Source organism: Oncorhynchus tshawytscha, linkage group LG04, assembly GCF_018296145.1.
Source record: "Oncorhynchus tshawytscha isolate Ot180627B linkage group LG04, Otsh_v2.0, whole genome shotgun sequence".
Classification (NCBI taxonomy): Eukaryota; Metazoa; Chordata; class Actinopteri; order Salmoniformes; family Salmonidae; genus Oncorhynchus; species Oncorhynchus tshawytscha.
The window spans coordinates 57,723,734-57,734,229 of NC_056432.1; positions in this window are offsets into that span (position 1 = coordinate 57,723,734).

Genomic DNA, 10,496 nt, shown 5'->3' on the forward strand with positions numbered 1-10,496 from the left:
GTACTGTATTTCGGGCTGGTGGTTCAGTCAGGACATAGTTGTGCAATTTCTCACCATTTCTCACCATTTGATCTAACCTTCAATGTAATGTTGACCTAACAATTTGGTTGGTTTTACAGAAACTACCAATAAGATCACGATTGAGTCTCATGTGAGTCATAGAGGTAGTTTTGGCAGTGGGTTGAGAGGTAAGAGGGTAGTTGTCATAAGTGGTGGGAAAAAGTACTCAATTGTCATACTTGAGTAAAAGTAAAGATACCTTTAACAGAAAATGACTCAGGTAAAGGTGAAAGTTACCCAATAAAATACTACTTGAGTAAAAGTCTAAAAGTATCTGGTTTTAAAAGTACAGTGGTAGAAAAAGTATTAAATTGTCATACTTGAGTAAAAATACAAAGCAAAAGTAAATGCTATACATCAAATTCCTTATATTAAGCAAACCAGAAGGCACTATTTTTGTATTTATTTTGTAATTACGGACAGAAAGGGGACACACTCCAAAATTCATACATTTTTTTTTCTTTAGGAATTTAGTGGATAAAAGTAAAAGTTGTCAAACATATAAATAGTACAGTACAAATACCCCCAAAAAACTACTTAAGAAGTACTTAAAAGTATTTTTACTTAAGTACTTTACACCACTGGTTGTCATATGGTCAAAACAAAAGTGGAAAAATATTCTACAATTAAAGTAGTGTCCACCTTAAATTTGACATTTTTATGCAAAATAATTAACAATTTCATGCATTAATGCCATGATTCTCAAATAGACTGACAAATATTTTTTGTTTTTAAATCAATAACTATATTCTAGAATTTCAATTGAAAAACACAATTTCCTGCTGAGTAAGATTCACAGTAATTGTGTACTGTGATGACGTTACCTGCCTCATGCTTTACAATATTTGTATATTTTGTTCAAGGCAAAAATGTATTGCTGTCAAATTTTACAGTTGAAATGTAATTTCTGACCACTTTAAAAATGCAATGAATTATACTTGTGAGCAAACATTTTGTAGGTGGCAGTAAATTGTCATCCAGGCTTTGCACCTGTTCAAACAATACACTCTAGTTGGCAGTATGCACCCTTTCAGTTTGTTTGCCAACTTATAGATGTAGTAGAAGAAAATTGACTACTTCAAAATGGAGATGGCCTCAATGGCGCTACCCATGTGGTCACAGACACTATAATGGGACATATATAAAGATGATATCTAAATCATTATCTATGTTACCACATACGACTGGGAAATAGCTATTTGAACGGCCCTTCAACTGGTAATTACTAGTGGGAAACCAATCTATTATAATCTGTGTCAATCATAAACAAAAAGTACAGCTATCAGACTTGTAAACAAATTATAGTATTCAAAAACCATATTAATATACAGCTTTTTTTACATAATGTTTTGTCAGAGGTCACCATGTGGCAGAAGTTTCCAACTAGTAAATACCAGTTGGAGGGCCGTTTAAATAAAAATGTTCCACTCTTATGTCGTAAACATAGAGTATGATAGAGACATCATCTTTATACATGTCCAATTATGGTATCTGTGAGAGCACAGGCAGCGCCCTTGAGGTAATCTCAATTTTGAAGAAGTCCATTTTCTTCTTCTACTATTCATTGAGTTAGCAAACAAACTGAAAGGGTGCATACTGCCATCTAGAGTGTGTTGTTTGAACAGGTATAAAGCCAAGGTTGGCGATTTACTGCCTCCTGCAGTTATGGAATGTTTGACCACGATTATAATTAATTGTCTGATCCCCCTGATGACCCGAATGGGATAATGTGAACCTTCCTTCACCCATAGGAAGGCCCACCAAGTTGACTACTTTAAAATGGTGGAAGCCCTCAATGGCAATGACCATGCCAATACAGGTTTTGGCCATCTAGGGTCCTCTATCTAACTCTATGGTGGTAAATTCACACTTTGCAAATTACCACATTTGCTTCAAAATTGTAATAAAACAAATAATACACTGCATGCATTTACTCATGCCTTTAGTAATATGTCACAATTATAACCAATTTAAATTAAGTTATATTTGCGTGTGCCATTATGGACAAGAAAAGGGTGTCACATGCTGCTGTTAGTGTCGGTGGAGCTTCCCCTTACGGGACTCCCAGAGATCCTTCACTCCACCTCCATCTAGTCTCAGATCCATTTCTTATGGAGCCAGTCCCTCTGGGCTCTTCTTTATCCCATGTAAATCAGCTTTACCGCTCAGGCTCCCCTGCCCGCAGTGTGCCAAACCCACATAGATCTAAACACCTGCTAAAACATGATTTACCCACATCAGTCTTCCCCCTACATTTCAAAGAATTACTGCACACACACATTTCATCTGCACATTTTGTGTTCCATATTTCATTGTAGGACACAGTAGTTTTGTTGTAATAAATGTGTATGACTGTATTTTCTAACCAAATGGCCCTTCATACATAAAATGTTTGCTCAGCCAAGACAAAGACATTGTGAAGACTCTTGGAAATGTGATTTCATGCAGTGTAGCTTGTGTGGCTTATGGTGTCCCCACCAGCTGAGATAGGCCGTTCAAAGCTGTGTATAGAAGCCCATTACAGAGTTTCTTCATTTCCTTCTCTGTTGGTCACATCCCATTATGTATCTCATTCACTTTGGAATTGAGAACATGTGAACTACCTCAGGTATACTGGGATCTCCCATTGACTTTGGCTGATGGGATTGAAGACACAAGCTCCAACTGCAGTTTGGATAGTTACAAGTGCTTTTTAAAATTTATACTCCTAAAAGTATGTACCTTGCCTGTTCACAGGGGATTCCTTGTAATTTTATTTATATTTTTATAAGGAGTAATTTCATTACTTAGCTGTCAATATTCAAAAAGCTCTCTATTGACATATTACATTAATATCATTATATTGGCGTACTGTACAAATCCCTCAAAGCATAACCCCATTGCTTCATGTCTGACAGAATTCCTAGATATTACAAACACAACTTAATGCGTGTCCTGAGCATATAAATAATTACCATGAGTGAAATGATGTCACGTCTACAATTTGGTGTGCATAATATGAATTGTCTCCAGTGAGAGGGGAGTGCTCAGTTCAGCTGACACATCCAAACAGAGTAGCTACTCATTCTCACCAAACAGGGTGGAAAATCGGAGACAAGAGCCTTTCCCTGGACTTCCAGTGCTTGACCAGTGCGACACTGACAATGGCAAAATGCCTCCTCTCTGCCTTGGAATCCTTTCAAAGTGCCCTCACTGATCAGCAAAACAATCCCTATTGTAACAGATCATTGGGAAACAAATGTCATTTCTTTGACATGTGTAATTACTCATGCTAGAGGGAGGGCGTGATGAGGTAATTACCATTTTTTATCGTGCCGACATGTAGGTCCTCAGGCAGGCCGGGGACAGTACTCCTAATGAAGATAGCTCTGTGGGTTCACAACCCCCAGCAGCCCTCAGCCCCACAGGCTCAGAGTAGAGTAGGCAACTGAAACAGGGAAAGCGAGAGATAGGGAAGAGTGTGTGTGTGTGTGTGTGCGTGTGCGTGTGTGTGCGCATGTGTGGTTGTGTGTGCATGTGCGCGTGTGCACGTGCGTGTGTGTGGAGAGAGACAGCACAGACAGAGGAGCAATGTGAGGGAATGAGCTTACATAATTCCCTGTCTCTTCAAGTCTGTCTTAATAAAACTGAAAGGCTTTCCCTAGAATATTACGTTCCTGACGGTTCACCATTTATCATGTTGTGACTCAGGGCAGATAATGTATTAATGTTTATAGCATTTTGCGTGGATTTGTCACATTAGTGATTTTGAGAAAAATTAGTTTTTCTTAACCAGTTTTTCAATAATGGATAATTACATAATATCAGAAACCAGTATTGTGTTTACTGACTGAGGTTATCACGCCCAAACAGGGAAACTGACTGAGGTTATTTGCTATAGGATTTGTGGAACTAAATTTGACAGAGAAAATGTTCTGCTGGGTCAGCATTTAATGGACCAGTTGCGTTGTGTTCATACAGTATATTCATTTGATTCATTACACCAACACATGAAAAACACAAGTTGTTGTTTTCTTTGGTTGTGAATTGGCTGCTGTACATCTCAATGAAACAAGGGCTCGGCACTCTAATATCAGGGTCAAATGTCTTTGGCAAGTAGAAACTAATGAAAATGTCTTCCCAAAACACATAAAACCAATACTTTTCAACTGTTTTCTCAAAAAATAATTTCGAGCGCGCCTTCCAGAAAATGAATTCTTGATTAGTACTAATGTGGTTTTGTTCAACGACGTTACTGAGATGGAGATTGAATTACTGCAGTTGAATGTCAACATAACGAGATAGACGCCTCAAACTTTATGATGCTTTTGGTCATGCAGTGGTCCTGTTTTAACAGAGGACAAATTGTCTGCGGAATTTAATTGATGACTCGTCTATTTACTTAAATATGGTTTTGCTGCTATTTTTTAATCTGATTTATATGTGAAAATGTCTGTGGAGAAATGAGACGTGACTTGGTTGGACTTTTGAGGGGAGACAATGTTTTCCGACGCTTTCTTTGTATAAATGGACAGCATACTCAGATGTTTGAGAAACCCATAACATTACTAATGAAGGTGGTATCAGTCTTAAAAATAGGGTTTGACCTGGTTATTGATAACCTCTTTCTACTAGGCCAGATCACTACCCTCTGTACTAGTGAAATAGTATGAATGATACATTGTATGATACCTGTAAGCTTTATGACAAGTCAAACACACCATCCCTCTGGCACACAACTTAAACAAACTCTCTAGCTAATGACACAAATAATTATACAACACAGGAGAAAGCCAAAGCTATCTCAATGGGTATCTCTTTCCATTTCGATCTGTTTGACTCATTATCCCTTCAGCCCTGAAGGACTCACGCCCAAAAGACGTTAAGGGTGCAGAATAAACACAGCCATTGTGTATAAAGTATTATGAGTGTGAGTGTGCACGTACGTGCGCATGCATGTGGGGTGTATTAGGTAGCAGAGAAGGGTAGACGCAGTCAGAAGTGTCATTATTGGCCCATGTGACCTAAGTGTCAGCAGTGCTCGTATGGCATTGGCTTTACGAGACAGGTGAGTGTGTCCCACTGTTGCAGGCCCTGAATAAGCCTTTGGGAAGTCTGTAGCGTGGATGACGTGCACAAGGCTTTGCTTTTCACTAACATAGTTTAATTTAACAAGCTCACTGCCCTGAAATGCCTTGATTATACTCAGTATTTGTTACTTCTGGGATTATGAGTCCATCAAACCCGCTGCAATTACAGCTGATCCACCTATTCATTCTGTAATTAAAGGATAACTACAAAATAGATGACTAAATCAGACCTATACTTGGAGAAATTGAGTTTCTGCTCTTCTTTCTAGGAACAATAGGGACAATAACATGTTACCACTGATATAGTATTTTATCTAACGAGCAGTACAGACCTGCCTCTGGGTTTTCAAGTAAAGAACATAGAATGCATCTACAGTATGTATTGCGCTAAGGGGGACATCATGCAGTCTTCTGGCATGCTCTTGGGGGTGGTAAATGAAGAGCCGCTGTTTCCAATCAGAAATAAATGACTTTTTATTGTTTAGAAAGTGCATGTGTGCAGGTGCCCAGTCTGGGTTGTTATATTATGAAACTGGATCTCAGCAGAAGGCCGAACCTAAACCCCGCCAGGCCCTAACCAATCAACACACAACACAGCACTATGCCTCCTGTGGGCTTTGGGGTCAAAGCACTTCATTCTGCAAACCTGTTGAACTTGGAAGGGATTCCTAGTCATTCCACAGTGGAGGAGCTGGCCGGCATGCACACAGATCCCGTCTTATTTTCACAAACCTACATTTCAAGCACAGAGACGGGAGTTTCGAATCCACTTCAATTCAATAATAGACATTTTTTATTATATTTCTTATTTTACTATTACTAGTTAAGGTGACATAATATTACTCTCAGCTCATGTAAAAACCTGTAATTGTGAGTTAAATAGTTTTGCATTTAAATAAACTGCTTCCTTCCAAGGTCATAAGTCCAAACGTGCATCAAAAAGCACTAGGTGGAATGGCTCCAGTTGAGCTCTGTCATTTAACTCAGCTATCTAACCTCCCGTCTAAACTATCAACCTACAAGGGAGATAGACTTTCACCTTCCTTGCACTAGCTCTTTCAGGGCATCCAAATACACTTATAATTGCCTCAGAGTGCTGATAAGATTTGAAATGCCATCCATGATCATACTCTGAAGGGCTGCATGTTGCTGTAATATCCTGACTCCATTGTATAGATTGAGTGTGTGACAGGGCATTGTGCCACTCCTCAGGTCACTTCATCAATGAGGCCCTGCTCCTTTTCTCTGCCTCATTCCTTCTTTTCTTGTCTTCAGGATAGTCACTGTGCTTCTTTTAAAGGGATACTGCAAGATTCTGGCAAATCAGTCTACGTTAGCATACCTGTAGAGTTGGCTCACAAAATGACCTCTAACTTCCTTCATACTGCACGCAGAGACAGAGAGATCATGGTTCATCTGACTCTGGGTAAGTAGAATAAATTTTAATTCGGCATGAAAGTGACACGTTGTTTTCCAGGAAGTAGTCTTGTAGTTCTGGAACTTTGGTAGGCTTTTTGAATGGTATTCAACGGACAAAAACATGGTCTTCAGGTCAAAAACGTCATAAAAGGTATCTGGAAGAAGTAATTTAATCCACAAACACAAATATATTTGTATAATTATCTTAAATTAACACATGTTCATGAATTTAATGATCGTCAAGCCCATTCAAAAGATTAGGGGACAGGACCCGGAAGTATGACATAGTACGACGTCACTTCCACATCGCACTGCCAGAATCTCTCAGTATCCCTTTGAACAAATGTTTGATGCAGGGACATACACACAGGGCCCTGGACATAAGCGACATAGGTGGTCATCTAGGGCCCCCGCCCCCTAGGGGGCCCCTGACTCCTCCATTAACCTGTTGAGGGTTATAATAGTAGAATACACAAATTTGGCTGTGCATCAGCAGTTTTCCTCTGACAGTCACTCAACTAGCCTATGTCAGCTAAAAAATATTAAAGTGGTAAATTAGTCAACCCAGGTATCAAATTACAGACCAGGCACATGCCCAGGCATTCATACCTCCAGCGGGCCCCCATTGATTTTGTTAGTCACTCTCACTGAGATATATTAACATGGCATAAGTCATGGCAAAATTTGTAGAGTTTCAGCAAATTTGCTGTAAAACTGCATATTTTCTCCCCAAAAGGCTGGGGCCAGCCCTGCACACACACACACACACACACACACACACACACACACACACACACACACACACACACACACACACACACACACACACACACACACACAGCTAACCTTGTGGGGACACACAATTTAGTCCAATTCAAAATCCTATTTTCCCTAAACCCTAACCCGTACTCTTACCCTAACCCTAATCTTAACCCAAAAACCTAACCCTAGCTGCTAACCCTTAACGTAATTATAATCCTAACACTAATTCTAACCTTAACCCTAAACCCCCAGAAATAGCATTTGACCTCATGGGGACTAACAAAATGTCTCCAGTTGGTCAAATTTTTGTTTGTTTGTGGGGACTGCTGGTATAGTTAAACACGTCCACACACACACACACACACACACACACACACACACACACACACACACACACACACACACACACACACACACACACACAGCTAACCTTGTGGGGACACACAATTTAGTCCAATTCAAAATCCTATTTTCCCTAAACCCTAACCCGTACTCTTACCCTAACCCTAATCTTAACCCAAAACCTAACCCTAGCTGCTAACCCTTAACGTAATTATAATCCTAACACTAATTCTAACCTTAACCCTAAACCCCCAGAAATAGCATTTGACCTCATGGGGACTAACAAAATGTCTCCAGTTGGTCAAATTTTTGTTTGTTTGTGGGGACTGCTGGTATAGTTAAACACGTCCACACACACACACACACACACACACACACACACACACACACACACACACACACACACACACACACACACACACACACACACACACACACACACACACACACATATATCTTAGTACGATCCAAAATGAGAAAAGCAAGAAAATCAACAATACAATAATCCAGTGTGGTGCCCTCTTTGAGATGGGGTCAGGAGTTTGTCTCCCTCTATTGTATGGCCCTGGAGCCCAAAGACAAGGTCGGCTTTCCAGGCACTGACCCCAGACAATAGGCACCAGGAGTGGCGAGCGCTGACAAACAGCATGAGGGCCCCCAAGTTTATATTGGTGATCAAGGGAAGCGAGGGAAGAGCGGGAGGGGGCAGGAATGGAGATGAGGTCAATGAACTTCACACCTCATAGCTGGACTTTGATACTGACCATCAAAAGATCTTCAGAAGCCACTGAAAAATGTAATTGCCTGCCCATGTCCTCATGTACCCTCTCCCTTCAGTAAAGTTGTCCGAATATCTTGACTTAAATCTGCGATCTTATAAAACACTATATGTTTCAATGTTCAGTCTTCAATATCTTCAGCAAGACTTAATTTAACATAAAGGATGACATCCCTGTTCCCAAATATCACTTGTGTTTTCAACCCCCTTCTATTTTGTGGTGCGTTTTACAAACAAGCAATACATATTTATAAATACATCAAAAGCAACCATTATACCCTCAGTCAGGGAAAGCCACACATTGGGAATTAACGTCTCCAAAATCAGGGATGAGATGACCTCTTGGAAAGAGAGGCTAAAAATACAACATGCCAACATGTCTTCCACTTTGCTGCCTGCTTGCTCTGGAAGGTTGTGTTTTTCCTCTCCTGGTTTATTTTTACAGGAGATGTTTACCCAGGAACTTTGAGTGAGCTGTAATTTGGGCCGTCCAGAATGGCTTTGGGGAGAGAGAGGAGGCTGTGGCCTCTGACCGCTAGGCTCCTGCTGTCCTGCTGATAGCATGTGATGTGCAGTGGGTGCCTCAGTGTCCAGGACTCAATCTCCAGAAGATCCTGAGCTCAGTAACATCCCCCGGGCCCTGCCCTAGGCAGCAAGTGTTGTGGGCTGGGCCTGTGGGCCCAGCAGGCCATGCCATGTGGCACAGATGGCTCCCTCATGGGTGAGAGCTGCATGTTGGCACGTCGTTGCGGAGCATGGCCTAGTCTGGATCTCACAGCCCTCATTATTCAATTTGCTCTGAAGTGACTCACTCAGGGAAACTTCCTCTAACCTCTCTCTCTCTCTCTCTCTTGTCTCTCTTTCTCTCTCTCTCTGTCCCCACTCTCTTTCTCTCTGTCCCTTCACTCTCTCTCTATGTCCCTTCTTTCTCTCTCTCTGTCTCTGTCTCTCTCTCGCTCTCTGTGTGTGTGTGTGTGTGTGTGTGTTTTGAGGTATTTATGTTTCTGTCTCCAGATTGTCTTCAAGGTTAAAACATGATCATGATCCAGACATGCATTAACCAACACTAACGTTCCATTTGGGTAAAAGATACACTAGAACAATCTGGGAATGACATCACCATTAATGTAACTTCCATTTAATTTGATCTAAGTACCACATGTTTAAACTGTCAATTAGACTGGGATGAATGTAGTGTAAGCTGATGGTGGTCAAAGGTTTACTGATGCACTGACAAGGTTTTCCAGCATGCACTACTTGATACCTGTTGTCTGTCTACTTTGGATAAATATTTCATTTTATCTGCTAGCATAGTTTGGAAGGATTAAAAAATGGTTGCCTTAATATGCTCGATCCTTCTGCTAGATGTAACTGCAAATGTACAGCAACACACAGTATTAATGTGAAGTTGTATAATATATTATTATTTCTGCTAGACTATTCTGAATCCAGCCAAAACATTCGTGAATATCTCGAAGTACAGAATCCTGTTTCAATATGGAAGTTCTAACAGTAGAGGTCGTCGTATGAAGGAGAAGAGGAGGATCAAGGTGCAGCGTGATATGTGTCCATATTTATTAAATGAACATGGAAATAACAAAACTAACAAAGAGAACGACCGAAAACAGTTCTGGCTGGTGCAGACACACAACAGAAAACAGAAAATAATCACCCACAAAACACAATAGAAAACAGGCTACCTAAATATGGTTCTCAATCAGGGACAACGATAAACAGCTGCCTTTGATTGAGAACCATACCAGGCCAAACACAGAAATCCCAAAAGAAAAAAGGAACATAGACAACCCACCCAACTCACGCCCTGACCATACCAAAACAAAGACATAATAAAAGAACTAAGGTCAGAATGTGACAGTACCCCCCCCAAAGGTGCGGACTCCGGCCACAAAAACCTAAACCTATAGGGGAGGGTCTGGGTGGGTGTCTATCCGCGGTGGCGGCTCTGGCGCGGGACGTGAACCCCACTCCACCATAGTCCTTCTCCGCCTCTTTACAAGCCTCCGTGGCTTCTTTAACGCGGCGACCCTCGCCGCCGACCTCGGACT